Source organism: Zophobas morio, unplaced genomic scaffold, assembly GCF_036711695.1.
Source record: "Zophobas morio isolate AGI-343-1 ecotype UQ-CSIRO unplaced genomic scaffold, CSIRO_AGI_Zmor_V1 ptg000002l, whole genome shotgun sequence".
Taxonomy (NCBI): domain Eukaryota; kingdom Metazoa; phylum Arthropoda; class Insecta; order Coleoptera; family Tenebrionidae; genus Zophobas; species Zophobas morio.
In genome coordinates this window covers 27,823,323-27,839,764 of record NW_026972107.1, presented here as the reverse complement: position 1 = coordinate 27,839,764, position 16,442 = coordinate 27,823,323, and the positions used below count along the sequence as shown (strand labels likewise).

At 34.3% G+C, this 16,442-nt stretch overlaps 4 long non-coding RNA genes across 7 annotated transcripts; all 4 read right to left on the bottom strand.

Moving 5' to 3' along the window:
• Window positions 1–1,028: 1,028 nt before the first annotated feature.
• On the bottom strand, window positions 1,029–1,975 carry LOC135122918 (uncharacterized). 2 transcript variants are annotated; one of them, XR_010279489.1, is made up of 3 exons: window positions 1,785–1,975; window positions 1,604–1,727; window positions 1,029–1,555 (listed from the first exon to the last, which is right to left on the bottom strand). It is a non-coding gene; the product is annotated as an uncharacterized LOC135122918 (long non-coding RNA). The 2 variants fall into 2 exon arrangements; XR_010279488.1 differs by having other exon boundaries at window positions 1,604–1,812; window positions 1,876–1,975.
• Window positions 1,976–6,788: 4,813 nt separating this feature from the next.
• On the bottom strand, window positions 6,789–9,992 carry LOC135132556 (uncharacterized). The gene is made up of 4 exons (XR_010281049.1): window positions 9,646–9,992; window positions 9,460–9,597; window positions 8,358–9,355; window positions 6,789–8,308 (listed from the first exon to the last, which is right to left on the bottom strand). It is a non-coding gene; the product is annotated as an uncharacterized LOC135132556 (long non-coding RNA).
• A 403-nt stretch (window positions 9,993–10,395) lies between these two features.
• LOC135132563 (uncharacterized) lies at window positions 10,396–11,471 on the bottom strand. The gene is made up of 2 exons (XR_010281052.1): window positions 10,820–11,471; window positions 10,396–10,772 (listed from the first exon to the last, which is right to left on the bottom strand). It is a non-coding gene; the product is annotated as an uncharacterized LOC135132563 (long non-coding RNA).
• A 2,678-nt stretch (window positions 11,472–14,149) lies between these two features.
• LOC135132531 (uncharacterized) lies at window positions 14,150–16,050 on the bottom strand. 3 transcript variants are annotated; one of them, XR_010281042.1, is made up of 4 exons: window positions 15,420–16,050; window positions 14,942–15,367; window positions 14,375–14,895; window positions 14,150–14,327 (listed from the first exon to the last, which is right to left on the bottom strand). It is a non-coding gene; the product is annotated as an uncharacterized LOC135132531 (long non-coding RNA). The 3 variants fall into 3 exon arrangements; XR_010281041.1 differs by having other exon boundaries at window positions 14,375–14,660; window positions 14,711–14,895; window positions 14,942–15,970; XR_010281040.1 differs by having other exon boundaries at window positions 14,942–15,978.
• Window positions 16,051–16,442: the final 392 nt, after the last annotated feature.

The window sequence follows — 16,442 nt, the reverse complement described above, 5'->3', positions numbered from 1 at the left end:
GGTTCTCATTTGTTAGACGATCACAGCCAAGGCCAAACTTTGAATTTTTAAATTTTTCGCGGGCCTTTCAAACTGTTTCAAGGTCAATTTTTAAGGCGGGAAGTTTGGGTTATCACACCCTCTTTCAAACACACACACTTTTGCCGAAACTGTGTTAAAACCGTTTTCCGACAGCGAAAACTTAACGTAGATAAAATTGTTAATTATTCCTTGTCATTCATACATCTGTTTTGCTACACAAATAAATTACAGTTAAATCCATAAGATTGTAACCACTCGTTAAATTGTAAGGCTGGCATTACAGCCAATGGTGTTTTTCACATGAACAGATTGGTAACGGCGCATGTGTCAAAATTTGACAATTACGCACGAGAGAGTTTTATTTAAATATATCACAGTTTGTTATAACCAAATCATTGAAAAATGGTACCAACATGGCATATTGTGATAAATAAGCAGATGAAAATGGCACTTGCCAACTGCCACAATGAATTGAAACTTGCTTATCCCCAAGCATCCTCCCGAGAACTTGAATTCAAGCTTGTAAAAATCTTTTCAGTATGTAGTTATTCTTATACCATGGAAAGAGAGTACTATACTATGAGAGTAACGTATCGACATTCGGAACTTTTTTTATGTTATTACAACATGGTGGTCTGTCGAGGGACTTTTAGTTTTAACTACCTCAAGTTGAAAGTGTATATCACTTTTTAGTACAACATTGTCTTTTCAGGTTTTGTACCCACTCTTTATATCCTACACAATACAACTAAATGTCCCTCATTAAATTCAAGCACTGCATACTTTCCCTGTAAACTTATCATTAATTCCTATCCTTTCCATAGTGTTCCCGATGTCAGGCCCACAAAATTATAACCCAACACCAGTCTGGAGAACCGTTACAAGAAGCAAGTGGAAACCAAAACAAAAATCGCAGTGGTATTCAAATTTGGAATTTAAAGAAGATCTAACCTACTGTATATTTCACCAAAACAAAAAAAAAAATGAGTTTTTTACTCTTCAGGATTTGTTTATTTTTGCGAAAGAACATCCAGAATATACAGCAAGTTTAAATACTTTACATCGAGTATTAAAATCCATGGGATTCAGATTTAAGAAAGTTAACAACAGAAAAATAATTGCTTTTTGGCTATTTGGTCTATGTGTTCCCAATGTTTCTAACCACTCCTGTAACAGTAAGTTTAAATAAGCCGTCAAATTATTTTCAACATACTGATTATTTTAGCCTCTGAATTTTGTGAAGTTACATCTTGTAAATAATAAGTAGTACCAAATACTAGAGTTATTAAACATAACATTAAAGACTTGTTGGTGTCCCATTTTTTTTTGATGAAAAATTGGTCATCCGTTGCGGCTAATTAAGGTGATCTACCCATTATAGACAATTTTGGTGTTGCTCGCGAGATTGATCATTTCAGTCGAGAGAGCTGGTCCTTCGAGTCATATCATATCATAGTTAGCCACACATATAATTATTACGTATACTCATGTACAATAATTTAAACAAATTCTGAATATCTCAGTTATTCCCCATCTGTAAAGTAATTTTTATGAAGCAGCAACAATAAATAAATCAATTCACCTTGTTTTTTTACCAATCCAATATTTGATTTCATTCGTGACCACAATATTTTTGGGTTCATTTTAGCGTAATTCGTAAACGTATCGACAGCAAGTCTAAATTACAGCAGGTGGCATTCTTCTTTCTACAGATGAAAAATAAAGCACGTTTCTATTTTTCGTTGCTTTTGTATCATAATTACCATGAAGACTCAGGTTATCCTGTTTTTACTGAAAATTGTTTATCAATTTTTACAATATTGCGACAAGTTACAATGATAATTATGAAATAACCTGTGCTGGAGTGCAAGAATTGCAGTGAAGTCGAACGTAATCATATGTCGCGAATACAGGAATGAACTGACATTATATTGACAGGTCACCAGATATGTCACCAGGTTACCAAAAGACAGATTTACACTGAATAATTTTTTAAAATTTACACTAGGGAGTGGTTACAACCGTATGGATTTGAGTTTAGGTAAAAAAACTCCTTAATACATCCACGATAGTACTCTTCTCTCACCTAACGCATAGATCGCCTCCGTCTTTAAACATCTACAAAGTGGTCTACAAGACGTAGCTACGAAATATAATTTAAGATTAAACGACTTACCTTAAGGAAGTTCAATCGTAATTATATGAGTAGTTACGTCGTAGTAGACCAAACCCTCCCGACCCGTCAATGTTGGGCTTACCCCGTTAAGCGATCTATACATTTTCACGTATTTCGAAAACGTTGATGGCGGTACCAGGCCGAGTCCGTATAGGGAATTTTGTTCTGAGCTGTCAACTAGTGCACTAACACCCGCCAGTGGCGTAACTACAAAGTGGTCTACTACGACGTAACTACTCATATAATTACGATTGAACTTCCTTAAGGTAAGTCGTTTAATCTTAAAGTATACACTTCAGCAGATAACAAAATCATTGACGCATTATATCTTACATTTATTTCATCTGCTTGTAATTAAATTTATTGTTGTTTTTAAAAATTGATATTTCTGTAGGAATTCACATATCGTATCCGATAACTCCTGCACCTCTAGCTTTATGTCATTAGATGGTAGTATTTGTAAAATTGTCAAAAAACCAAATATTATGAAATATTTCCAAAAAATTTTTGCAGATGATAACAAAATATCTAGCACGAAGAATCGACGTAATTTTCGACCAATATTTGCATCCATCTATAAAAGAAAATGAAAGAAGTCTACGACATGAAGCATCGTTAATTGATTTCACAACTTCTGGGCCTGGCCAGGTACGACCATCAGATTTTACAAAAGAGATAAAAAATACGAAATTTAAAGAAGCTGTCATTGATTTCTTTATTAAACATTGGTGTAGTGATGAAATGGTATGTATCATTTGTCGGTAATCAACTGATACATTTGAACTTTCGAAACTGTCATTCTTATTGAACTGTTAATGATATTATACAATCAAATATCAATTTTTAAAAACAACAATAAATTTAATTTCAAGCAGATGAAATAAATGTAATATATAATGCGTCATTTTTATATATCTGCTCAGGTAGTAGTTAAGATTTTGTTATCTGCTGAAGTGTATAGGTACTCAATAAAAACGTCTGCCGTGATAAATATAATATTTTAAGACTACAATCAACAAAATAGATTAATGGCAGACTTGGTCAAAATTAGTTTGAAAATTTTATATTTTTTGGCACTTTCAAAATTGTCTGCCACGATGTTAGACGCGTGATAATGGTCTCCCATGGTTATTTTTTAATAAAAATAAACATATATTTTAAAATTTCCAAATGGCAGACATGGTCAAATGCATTTAAAATTAGTCATTTTTTGATACCTGGCGTACCTGAGCTCCAGCTACGCCAGCCGCGTTGGGCTTAGTGAGTCGTCAGTCCTTGTATGTTGGATCGAGGAGACTCTCTGTACAAAATTCGAGGTCTGGTCAATTACATACAGGTAGCCGGCCACTGGCTCTTAGACTATAACCTTCATAAGGAGTTCATGATTCACTAGTGAAATCAAAGCGTGTGAATTCACTAGTAGAATCAAAGCGTTCAGTGAATTAAAAAATTTCAATTAAGAGCAGATTTTTATTTCTTCTCCAAAAATATTGACATTGAATTAGTCTTTGTCAAAATTACTTTTTGCAGTAAATATTCATCATCAGAAGCATTATCTAAAAACCTTTCCATTTCTTCGAGCGTGAACACTTTGGATTTCTTTGGTCTGTGCCCTACAGACTGTTGTTTTAGGAAAGCTGACACTTGATGAAATCTATAATAATGAATATTTTAAATCTTACATTAATCATTGCGATGTCACAAACCTGCTTATATCAATATTTTCCTTCACAGATAACATCTTCTTCAGTTGGGAATAATACGACCATAGTGATGAAGATTTAGCATTTTTTGACCGTTCCGAAATATAAGCCAAAATTATTCTTTCATCTACTCCTTTTGCATGCTTTCGTTTCCTCCATTCACAAAAATTCGTATACTCTTTTTCATATGAATGCTTGGATTTTGCTGGCACCACCTTATTGATAGCTTCCAAAGCTTCGTCTAGGACTGCTGAGGGTACAAACACTTCGTTTTCGTCTTTATCTTCCAAAATTCCAGACATTTTTGTCTAGGAAAACACAAATGCCGCAAGTGTCACAAATTTAGAAAAATGTAAACAACTGGTTGTTAAGCTGGTTGTCACGAAAATTAGTTTCGCAGTTTACACGATTTCTCGATTCGAATTTTTATTTATTGAAATTTTATTAATAAAATTCGTCAAAATGGAATAATAAATATTATACACCAAGTGAATCAAACATACGTTTATTCACGAGAAGATGTTGATATCACGAGCACGCAGTGCGAGTGAGATCATTTCTTCGAGTGAATAAATATGTTTGATTCACGCGGTGTGTATATGTTTTTATTCCATTTTGACGAATTTTATTAATAAAATTTCAATAAATAAAAATTCGAATCGAGAAATCGTGTAAACTGCGAAACTAATTTTCGTGACAACCAGCTTAACAACCAGTTGTTTACATTTTTCTAAATTTGTGACACTGGCGGCATTTGTGTTTTCCTAGACAAAAATGTCTGGAATTTTGGAAGATAAAGACGAAAACGAAGTGTTTGTACCCTCAGCAGTCCTAGAAGAAGTTTTGGAAGCTATCAATAAGGTGGTGCCAGCAAAATCCAAGCATTCAAATGAAAAAGAGTATACGAATTTTTGTGAATGGAGGAAACGAAAGCATGCAAAAGGAGCAGATGAAAGAATAATTTTGGCTTATATTTCGGAACGGTCAAAAAATGCTAAATCTTCATCACTATGGTCGTATTATTCCCAACTGAAGAAGATGTTATCTGTGAAGGAAAATATTGATATAAGCAGGTTTGTGACATCGCAATGATTAATATAAGGTTTAAAATATTCATTATTATAGATTTCATCAAGTGTCAGCTTTCCTAAAACAACAGTCTGTAGGGCACAGACCAAAGAAATCCAAAGTGTTCACGCTCGAAGAAATGGAAAGGTTTTTAGATAATGCTTCTGATGATGAATATTTACTGCAAAAAGTAATTTTGACAAAGACTAATTCAATGTTAATATTTTTGGAGAAGAAATAAAAATCTGTTCTTAATTGAAATTTTTTAATTCACTGAACGCTTTGATTCTACTAGTGAATTCAAACGCTTTAATTTCACTAGTGAATCATGAACTCCTTATCAAGGCCAACTGAATCCATCACACTTGGCGCGTGATAAGGCCAAGTCACTCCCCAAAAAATGAGGTTTTCACGAAGCAAGCCTTGGAGTTTAGAAAGTGGTGTCCTCTATCCCCAGTCATAAAAACCAGTATAAAACCGTAACTTCCCAACTCAAATGCGAAGGGTTTTGACTCCCACGATTTTTTTTTACTATTGTTAATGATTGTTGTCTATTACTCCTATTATTAGTGAAAATAAAACAGATTTATAAAAGTCATACTGTCAATTAATTTTCGAAACCTAATTCTTTGTCGCTTATTAATAATTTCTCGTTTCTTGGTTCGGTTATTTATTATTATTCTCCATTTTCTCGTTTTTGATTAATTAATTTTATTATATTCAGTTGTGTTTTGTTGTTCGGTTCCTTGTGGGTTTTTTTAATCATTGTTCCGTTTATTATTGAACTTATATATTATTTTTATTTGTAACAATGGGTAGATGCTGTGCTCTTTGTAAGAATAAAATATTACCACTGTGTGAAATACCACAAAATTCACAAATTAGAATTCAATGGCTAGAGTTTTTTGAAAAGCATTATGGTGAGTGTTTCATCTATATAAAATTAATTTTAAGACATAAATATCCCCTTTTTTATTTGTAGATTCATTCCAAATTACAGACTACACTGTAATTTGCAGAAAACATTTCGAAGAAAAATGTTTTAAAAAAGTTCTTGGAGGAGAGCGTTTAATAATAGGATCTGTACCTACCATAGTTGTAAGCACACCTACTTTATTTTTTATTTAAATTGATTGACATAACTGTTAAATAAATATTTTTGTTAAAGTATATGGATCCTGCCCGATCCTCTTCCCGCACATCCAACCTTGAATCCAATGCCCCCTACCCTGTAGAAAATTGTGAAATCGTTTGTGAACTTCCACCATCAGCAGAATCTTCTGATGAAATTGCAGATTTACGAGAAAAATATAACACCTTAACTTTGGAACTGCAAAATGAAAAGAGATCGCATGCCCGCTGTGCTGCAAAACTTAAAAACTTTGAAAACAAGTTGAAAAAACATTCACAAAGCATTGAAGCACTCGAAAAAATTTACACTGATGCTGAGAATTCAGATGAAAAAGCCATATTTTTACTAGATCTTCATAACTATAACAAGAAATCTCCTAGATGGTCCGAATTGTCTGTTCGTCTCTGTACGGTGTGGAGATATTGTTCACCCAAGGGTTATGATTTTTGCCATAAAAATTTAGTTAAATTACCATCCAGATCGACGATAGTTAGACACCTTGGTAATTTTAATGGACAAAATAATTTAATCAAGGAACGTTTGTGCGCAGAAGTAGCGAATTTGAAGCACCCCGTTCAAAGATTATGTTCGTTAATTATTGACGACATGTCAATAAAATAAAAAATGTATTACAGTAGAACAGAAGATTATATTTATGGTCTTGAAACCATTAACTCCAATTCTATCACAGAACATCCCAAAGTTGCAAATAAAATGGCGTGTTTTGTAGAAAATGGTCTGTCAGCATCCTTTACTATTGTAGCTGGGTACTTTTTCCATTCTTCAATGCCGGCCTCTGATTTTCATTCTTTAACTTTGCAAGTTATTAAACTTCTCACAGATTGTGGTTTTATGGTGTTACGCATTGTAACAGATAACCATCCGTCCAATGTGGCTTTGTTCAAGAACTTGTGTGGAGGAACTCTGGAAAATTATTTTAATCACCCATATCTTCCTATGCCCATATTTTTATCGTTTGACTATTGCCATGCCATTAAAAATGCCAGGAACCTTTTTTTAAGTCATAATATGAATTCGACAACCGGTGTTATCTCCTCGTCCTATTTAAAGGCCTTATACGGTTTGCAAAGAGGATGGCCTTTGAAACCCGTCAGATATCTTACAAAAAAGCATTTATATCCTTCAAATCTTGAAAAATGAATGTTTTGCGGGCTGTGCAGATATTTTCCCCAACGGTTACCTCAGCACTAAAATTATTAAAAGAAGAGAAATATGAAGACTTTGTTGATAGTTTTGTAATGTAATTTTGTATATGGAAAATATGTTCCATTTTTTTTCAAGTCCATAACATCTCAAGTAGAAGACATTACATTCATGCACTAGATAGCAACGTTGCCCCATATGTAAACATTTCAGATCAACGCCTCCATTGGTTGAATACTACTTTCCAAAATTACATAGATGATATCCAGTCCACTTCAGCCAGCACAGGATATAAATGTTTAAGCAGCGAAACAGCACATGCTCTAAAATTTATTGCAAAGAGTACATTTTTATGTGTCCAATTTCTTCTGACACAAGCTGGATTTTATTATGTGTTAACTCGCTCATTTAGTTCAGATGCTGTGGAAGCGACATTTTCGCATATTCGTTTAAAAGGAGGCTCAAATGATGCTACTGACGCTCGTGCAGCTGAATATGCCTTACGTCAAATTCTAAGAACTGGAATTCTAAAATCTTCGTCATCTGCCAACACTGTAAGAACTTTAAGTCACATTAGCCGCAATGAACTCTCCCATCAAAAATCAACAGTTGATGAATTTACGCTTTAAAATCCATTCCTTACAAAGAAATAAAATACCTGAAATGAATCTCTATTCTGCATCAGTAGCCTTTTTATCCGGATACATAATAATGAAATTACAAAAAATATATCAATGTGATGATTGCATTGCTCCATTAGTGTCAACTACAATGCCTGGACCTCTCCTGAAATTAATAACTCTTCAGGGTCATGGTGGATTAGTGTATCCGAATGAACTTTTTGTGGGGCTTGTAAAAAGAATCGCCGATGTAATACAGGACATTTTACCTTATTTAAAAAAAGAAAAAACATGCGGTCAACTGATCAAGATTTTACAGCCCACTTTACAAAAGAATTCTTTATTGGTTTGTAGGCAGCACCAAAATGAGATCTGCATTATGGTTTTGACAATAATCGCAAAACCAGTTCTGTCGAACATTTGCCTAGAAAAGACGGATTCATTAAAAAGAAAACTAATTTTAGATCACAAACCTCAAAGCAGAAAAATTTTAAAAGTATAAATAATTTACTTAATTCTTGTCAGTTTTATTCTATTTTTGTCCATTCTCTTTTGTTTGTGGTAATATTTCCTGTACTTTGAATTTTGAAAAAAACGAATGACAGTAAGTGACACAAAATGTTTACTAGAGCACGACCTTCTCTATTAACTACGGCCTGCTCAATCGTCTAGTTTTCGTGTTCTCCGCGTAGAGCCACTTACCCGTTAAACGCCAAAAAAGACACCTGCCTACTACTAGATAATTTTCAAAAATTGTGACAGGAGTATTTGTCATTCCTCAACGTGTCTCTTGTGTCTAATCTGTTTTAGTTTATTTGTGGCTTAAATAGATCCGAGATTTACAATCGCCGTTTCGTTTTGTTTTTGTTTACGTTTGTTTTAGTGCTTTGTGTTGTGTTTCGCATTTTAAAATGCCTTATTCGTTTTGTTGTGTTCCGTCGTGTTTCTCCACAGATCCTTCAAGATCCTTTCATGAGTTTCCCTCTAATTTTAAGCTAAGACAAGTATGGTTGGGAAAAATATATCCTAATACCGGTAAATCTTCAATAAATATTTTTATTAAGTACCTATTTTTGTTTGCATAAAGTTTGACATATTTTATTAAAAAAGACACTTCTGAATACGAAAAATTGTAGATGAGTGCCCAAGATTATCGGACAAAACGGTTGTTTGCAGTTTACATTTCCTGAAATCATGTTTTAAAGCATCTGAATCAGGAAGAAAATTGCTGAAACGTGATGCTATTCCCACGTTATTTATGGTAGTTTCCGTGTACAAATTTTGCCAAACCTACAAACAGTTTGTGCGAAATCGAGAAGTGCCTTTTGTAAAGTTTTACCAAATTTAGTAGTTTCGCTTCTATAAACTGATTCTGTATGTAACAGCTATTTTCACCCTGCTTCGATTGTGGATGAACTAAAGAAGCTGTCCAGACCTCTCATGAAAATAGCTTGTTTCAATGTCTGCTTCGCTAAAATAGAATTCGCACAGTGAAAGATAATATGCATTAACTGATGATCTGTATTTTAATAATTATCATCAACTACAATAACTGTAGACCAATGTAGAACATACGCTTTGGTTAGCAGAAGTTTCAAAAATCATTCTCTTTAGTGCAGCCAACCATTTTCTTTTTAAATAATTTTCCGAATTAGGAAAAGTAAATGTTAACGTCTTGATTCTATTCACCACATTCTGTCTCTCTAGAAGTAACTGCCCATTCACAATGGACATAAGGCATAACAAGTACATAAAGCTTACATAAATACATAAAGTTGAAACGATGGAAAACGTGTACCCCTGTTCACAGTGGACGAACGTAATTCTTATGCTTATGAACGTTTTATGTAATCCTTGTGTGCGTACACAAAGTTGAAACAAGTTCAACTTTGTGCACGAATTATGTCAAAATTATGTTAAAATCTAGGGACTTTTGAATGCTGCTATTGAATTCCCTTTGACAGTTGGCACTTGGCACTTCACACCTTTGATTATATTATATAAATTATAGTCAAAGCTTCACACTGCGAGTCTGTTCTGTACTGCGAGTTGTCAAGTTCGAATATCGTATGAAATTGTAGGTTAGATATTTTGATTGACTCATTGATGTGGAGGTATGGATGGCGCGTTTGCATTCGACATTGACACAGTAGATCAGTAACGAAACTTCAGCAATATTTGCGGAACGGGTGTGACCTTGGGAGCCCGTTCCCGGGAAACACGAAGATTTAAATATTTCGTAGCATTCGTATGTGATTCATATAATACTAATAATAATTGTACACAAAAATAAAAATGGGTAGCATGTACTAGTGTCATTGGCCATTTTTTTCTTTCTTATAAATTATTAATATATTCAAGCAAAAGATTTTATTCAATTTTGACGTTTTAAACTGCGTTTATTAAATCCTTAACAAGTCTGACGAATAAGTTGTTATCCACAAGTGAATTGCAAAATTTTTATTTCACTCTTAATATTTTTAAATCACTCACAAAAAAATAAAAAACAACTTCAGGAACATAAACATTTTGCTTATTATTTTTAATAGTTTTCACAGAATACAATTTGTTTACAATTTTCACTAAAAGGTTGCTGCAACTAAATCAGTATTGTTTGACATATTTGTTTGGCTCTGTGAGACGTCAATTTGGAATTGTATAAATCCCACATCAGTACAATTCCAAAGTGTGTTTCGGAAACTATTTACTACAGATTATTTCGATACGAGTGCAAGAACCAACTGTGAAACACTATTTTATTTGAAATGAAAAATTTGCTAAGGTGTTCTTTTAAACAAACTTCCACAACACATCTCCCCTGTATTCCAGCCTCTTCAACAATCATTAAGTGATGTGAGTTACCGGAAACTCACCTTGAAAGAACACAACTGTTTATGGTATGTTTGTGGATACTCATTAATACGAAAATTCTTACACCACCACTTCTGCGAAGTTTGTTGTGAACTTTGCACATTCTTACGAAGTGGTACATCCTGTTTTAATTGTGTGACATTTTAAAGTCTTCAATGAAGATGTGATTTTTGGCGATTTAATGATGCCACCTAAACATTTTGCAGTTTATATTCCGGTAATGGGTAATACATTTTGTGAGTTTTTCCCAATTTATGCACCGTAGTCGTTAACTGGTTTGCGGCTAAAAAACGAACCACACAAAAATACCATTCCATCACCCCTGCAAAGACTTTCCTCTTGACTACCTCGTTTCAGTTTTTATTAGTTAGAATTTTTTACACACTAAAATTTAAAAATAAATCTTGGACCGCTCAAACACGCACACATCGAAAATTAAACTATTTCGTTTAACCTGCAGTTTGTTGACCTCTTTAGCCTGGAATTTTCTAGTATTTTTTACATGTATCGTAAGTATCTATTACTTTGTTAACATAAATTTTACGTTTGTTTTTAACCCCATAACCCAACATCCCGTATGATTCCGTAATTAATATGACATTTCTTGTTGACAAAACCAGACAAAACGTTCACCGAAAACCTGAAAATGAAAAAGAAACTATGTTCTTCAAGGTCGGAGCACCTTTAGTGACGCTAGTGACCTCTTTATGTCGTTCCGTAAGCTCCCCATGTATTTCTTATGGAGTCAGCTGAGACTTTCATAGCCCTGACATTGACTCCAATCAAAGAGAGAGAGGGAAGACGCAAAATCAGCTGATCAGGGGCATATTTCATCGTTTGTGTGCTTACGCTACGTGTTGTGCTAGTGGTTTTAGTTGCTTTTTGATGATTTTTTGTGCAATTTGGAACTTGTTTTAGACAATTTTTAAAACATTTTAATATTCTAGTGTTTAATAATAGTTTTAGTTAGTTGAACTTAATTTTTTTTATGATAGTTACGAGATAAGTTTGGTTTTTTAAAGAACAGTTTAGTATTGCATGTAATGAATGACAACTAAAAATAAATATTGGGTATGATTGTACATTTTACTTTCTTTAATTCGTAAAATCCACATACGAAAATAGTGAAGTCTAGTGCTGCTTACGGCTGCAATAATAGAGTGAAAAAAGGTTGCGGCATTTCCTTCCGCTGGTATTTTTTTACCACTTTGCCTGGATGTGCATACACAATAGTTATTTTTCAGCTTCCCAAAGGATGCTGAATTAAAAAAAAAAAAAGGGTAATTGCCATGAAAAGAAAAAACTACACACCAGGTAGTTCTGCAGCAATTTGTAGTGGCCATTTTTCTCCTAACGATTTTATACATCAGTTTGGGAGAAAAATACTGAAAAAAGATGTGATCCCTTCTGTTTTTAACTTTCCGAGTCACCTTGTTAAAAAGAACTTTGAAAAAAAAAAAAGTTTTTGATCGTTTTATCTTTATTTTACTCTGATGTAAACGCTACAGTCGCTTACCGAAACTCACTCATAGTTAATTTGCAAAATCAAGTGTTAATTTTTTTTGAGAGTGTATTTTTCTGCCTATCAGGAAAATACTTTTCTGCCGCCATTAGGGGGACTTGTTATTTTATTACAGAAACAGGCTCAGCTATCAAACTTTCAGGCACGCCACCAAAAATTAAGTGGTCTCCGAATAAAATAAACAATTTTTTTTTCAAACGTCGAAAATCCGATAAAAGCATTTAATAAATTTTAGAATGTATGTACATGAAAATTAAATACTTGACATTAGTAAGAACCTTCTTTGGTCTCTATTTCTCAAATATTCAAAACAGCCATTTGAAGAATTACATACCGTGCACTCATTGGTAAACGGCGGTTTTTTTTTTGTGTGTGGGTGAAGAGTGTTTGATTAAAAATGGTTATTTGTCTTCATTTAATGAGTATAATAAAAATTAACGTTTTTTTGACGTTTGAAGAAAAATCACTAATTAATTATAAATTTCTAATTCCTTACAATTCCTTTGAAGTTGAAAAACATTTTTTTTTATATATAGGTAAATTATTTTAACAATGTTCTATTCATATTCATTCAAACTACATTTTTTAATGTACTACTAATACTCAAACAGATATAAGTTCTCCGACATCATTTTTTATATGCATTTTATTTAATAACATCGTTTAATGTAATGGTTTTGCGCTTAATTATTCCCCTCGTCACGTGGTCAAATTTACTCTCCTTTGCGCACGTATGTGACTTCACAACAGCCCATCTCTCTCTTTGGTTGGATTCAATAACAGTCATGCTAATCTAGGTGAACGCGCCATCCATACCTCCACATCAATGGATTGACTCAGTTTGAGGTTAGCCGTTTCTATGTTTAGCCGGGAGTTATTCCGTTCTGCGTTTGCGCAGTTTAATAATTCTTACAGAGTTCACTCTGTCCACTGTGAACGTAGATAAACATAAGCCAGACACAAACCAAAAACGTAAATTATGTTATGCGCTCGTTCTTATGTCTTATGTCCATTGTGAATGGGCAGTAAGGGTACGTGTCCATTGGAGCGCAACTCTCAGGCCGCTTCCCCATCTACGCGTTTTTGCGAATCTGCGTACGCGTATCGTTGGCATTCGCAAGCTTGCATTTAAACATAGCTTCCCCATTGCGTGCGTATAAACGTAAAACGCGTAAAAGCGTAGCATAAAATATAAGTTAATATAACCTCAAAATATAACCAAGTTGTTATCAGATCTGTCATTACTTTCATATGTAATTCGAAATGGGGAAATATAATAAGAAAGTAGCAGTAGAGCTGTGTCAAGAACTCATCACGAAATTATGTTTTATATACCGAAAAAGGAAAAATAAAGTAAGGAGGATAGCATTACGAAAAAAAAATTATTAAAGTGTACGCCTTGTATCTGGAAGCAAAGAAAGCGAATGAAAGACAGTTTTGGGTGCGACCTATTTTTACTGTAACAAACCGATTATTGCAAGGGGCCAGTGCAAATTTGTCACACACAATGAGAGATTCTGATCCGGAAAAATATTTGAGGTTATGTTTGCAAACCATTCGAATTTGACCGCCGTAGCACCTCTTTTCTACGCGTAAAAGTTAAAGCACAGAACTTCAATATAAGAAATGATACCTACGTTGTTAACGATGGAAACAAATTTGCGCCCTCGGTGTGCAGCTGGCCAACTATACTATACGCGCGTAAATTTGAATACGCGGATCACCTACTTCCATATAGGCAACCACCTACTTGTGTATAGGCAACCACCTACTTCTGTATAGGCAACCACCTACTCCTGTGTAGACAACCACCTACTTTTGCGGGTTATTTTAATGTAAATTCTCATATGAAATTACAAAAAGTATACAGAATGTAATGTAACCTATTTATTATCATACATCTAAATACATATAAAATAAACAAATCAAGAAATACAAATATTAGATACAATAATAATAAGAGAAAGATATGTAACTCACAATGTAAAGCTTCTAGGGTTATCATCCCTCCTGTCAGATTGTGTTGTAAGGAAAATGAACAACTGCGTACCTAAACAAACAATTTTGGAAATTTGAAAACAATAATAGTCCACTTACTTGACGAGATATTTCTGTCAATATCGATATGTGCCAATTCATTTAGCGTTACCCAAGGTGCACCACGAGGAGGCGAACTACAACTCTGAAGCAAGTTCCTCTAAGCAAACGTTACTTTCTTCTACGGTAGAAAAGTCTGTTTCAGCAGAAAATGAGCAACTAGCTACGAATTCCACAGTAACTGAGTGTAAATTTCCGCTGCAACCACTTGACTGCTCATGGACTCTTTGGAGACATATTCCTTTCGGACCACATTAGGCAACAGTCTGTTTCGATTTAATGGATCCTGAAAATCTGTCGATTGAAAATGATTTTTACACAAGTATAAGGACTTACACGGTTTACTTGCATCAATTTTACAAATTTGTCTCCAAAGTTCCTCCATTTCCACATTTCTTGGAAAATGGTAAAATCTAAGGTCATTACCACCACCCTTGTAGAACACATTTCCGCAGTTTGGATATTTACATCGATATGCAATACGGCGTGGTGTCTCCATGTTCGAGAGATGTAAGGAATGCCTAAAATAGAACTATTAATAAGTATATTCCTATTCTAAATACTTACCTCAGTCCGGCTTTTTTCGCTGCACGATTTTACACTTTCATAGCAGCGGCTTTTTTTAATCGCACGTACGCACGCCACAAAACCAGCTGATGCCAGCTAACGGCATCGCACTCTCATTGGATGATTTGAACGTTTTCAAAAGTGCGCGTTTTTCGTTACTTGGTCAGCTCGACACCGAGGGCGCTGAGGCTTGCTTCCTAAATTTGTATTCGAGTGACACCCCCATGAGTTAAAGTAAAATCAACTCGAAGCGAAGTGACCTTGGATACGCGCGTACAAAATTTTCTTGGATTTCATTGGTCGAATGGAGATAGGCGACATTCGCACTTCGCAAATACGCGTTCATGGGGAACTTACCTCACGAGAGTTCTGATTTTGATTTTATACCATCTTTAATCATAAGTTGTCATTTCAAATTTCAGAGGTCTATTATTACAATGAATTGAATTATTACGAAAAAAATACACGTAAAACATACTTATCGGAGATCATTTTCGCATTTCGAAATGCGTTCGTATTGTGGGAGTCGCTCACAAACTCGGAAAAACTAGGTAAAAACGATACCCTTACCCACGTTGAGGGCAGGCCCAACCATGGCTTTACGGGCTGATTTTGGAATTATTTCTCGCAAACGCCCTCTGAAGTACACATGTAGCTTAATGGTTTCATCTATTATAAATTTAAATCAAAATTTCCAGTGTTTCCTAATTCTTGTTAACCTATAAACTGACAGTTGATGGTCTAAAATTAATTGACGGTTAACGGGTAAGTGGCGCCAAAGTGGCGACATTTTGCGTTTTCTCAGAATCAAAAAAACAATGAAATTCAGGTCGATTGAGCAGGCCGTAGTTAATAGAGAAGGTCGTGAGCGTGACTAGAGTGACGCTGATGATAATCGTAATCATTAAAAGTTTCACAAGGTGACGCCACTTTCTAAACTTGTCATAATCTTTCAAAAGCCGAGTGACTTGGCCTTATGACGCGCCAAGCGTCATGGATTCAGTTGGCCTTGCTCCTTATGAAGGTTACTATGGAGTTAATAAAGTCAGTTTAAATTGTCAAAATGGAATAAAAACATATATACACCGCGTGAATCAAACATATTTATTCACTGGAAGAAATGATCTCACTCGCACTGCGTGCTCGTGATATCAACATCTTCTCGTGAATAAACGTATGTTTGATTCACTTGGTGTATAATATTTATTAAAATTTCTAACACCAACAATTTAAATTGTCCTAGACCCATACAAATGTGAATTTTATTGTCTCCTAGGAATAACCTCAAAATCTGAAAACACTAGTTGTTGCTCCAGTACTAAACTTGTGTTTACGTAAAACGTTGAACAATTACCCATTCTGAATTAAGTAAATTTTATCAAACATTTGCAGATCTTGATCTGGAGGATTTTTATAACTGTAATGTAAATGCAGAGACACACTTTAAACAAATTTTTTGAAATGCTTTTGCGAGTATATTACGATAGTTTTCCAGTGCTTT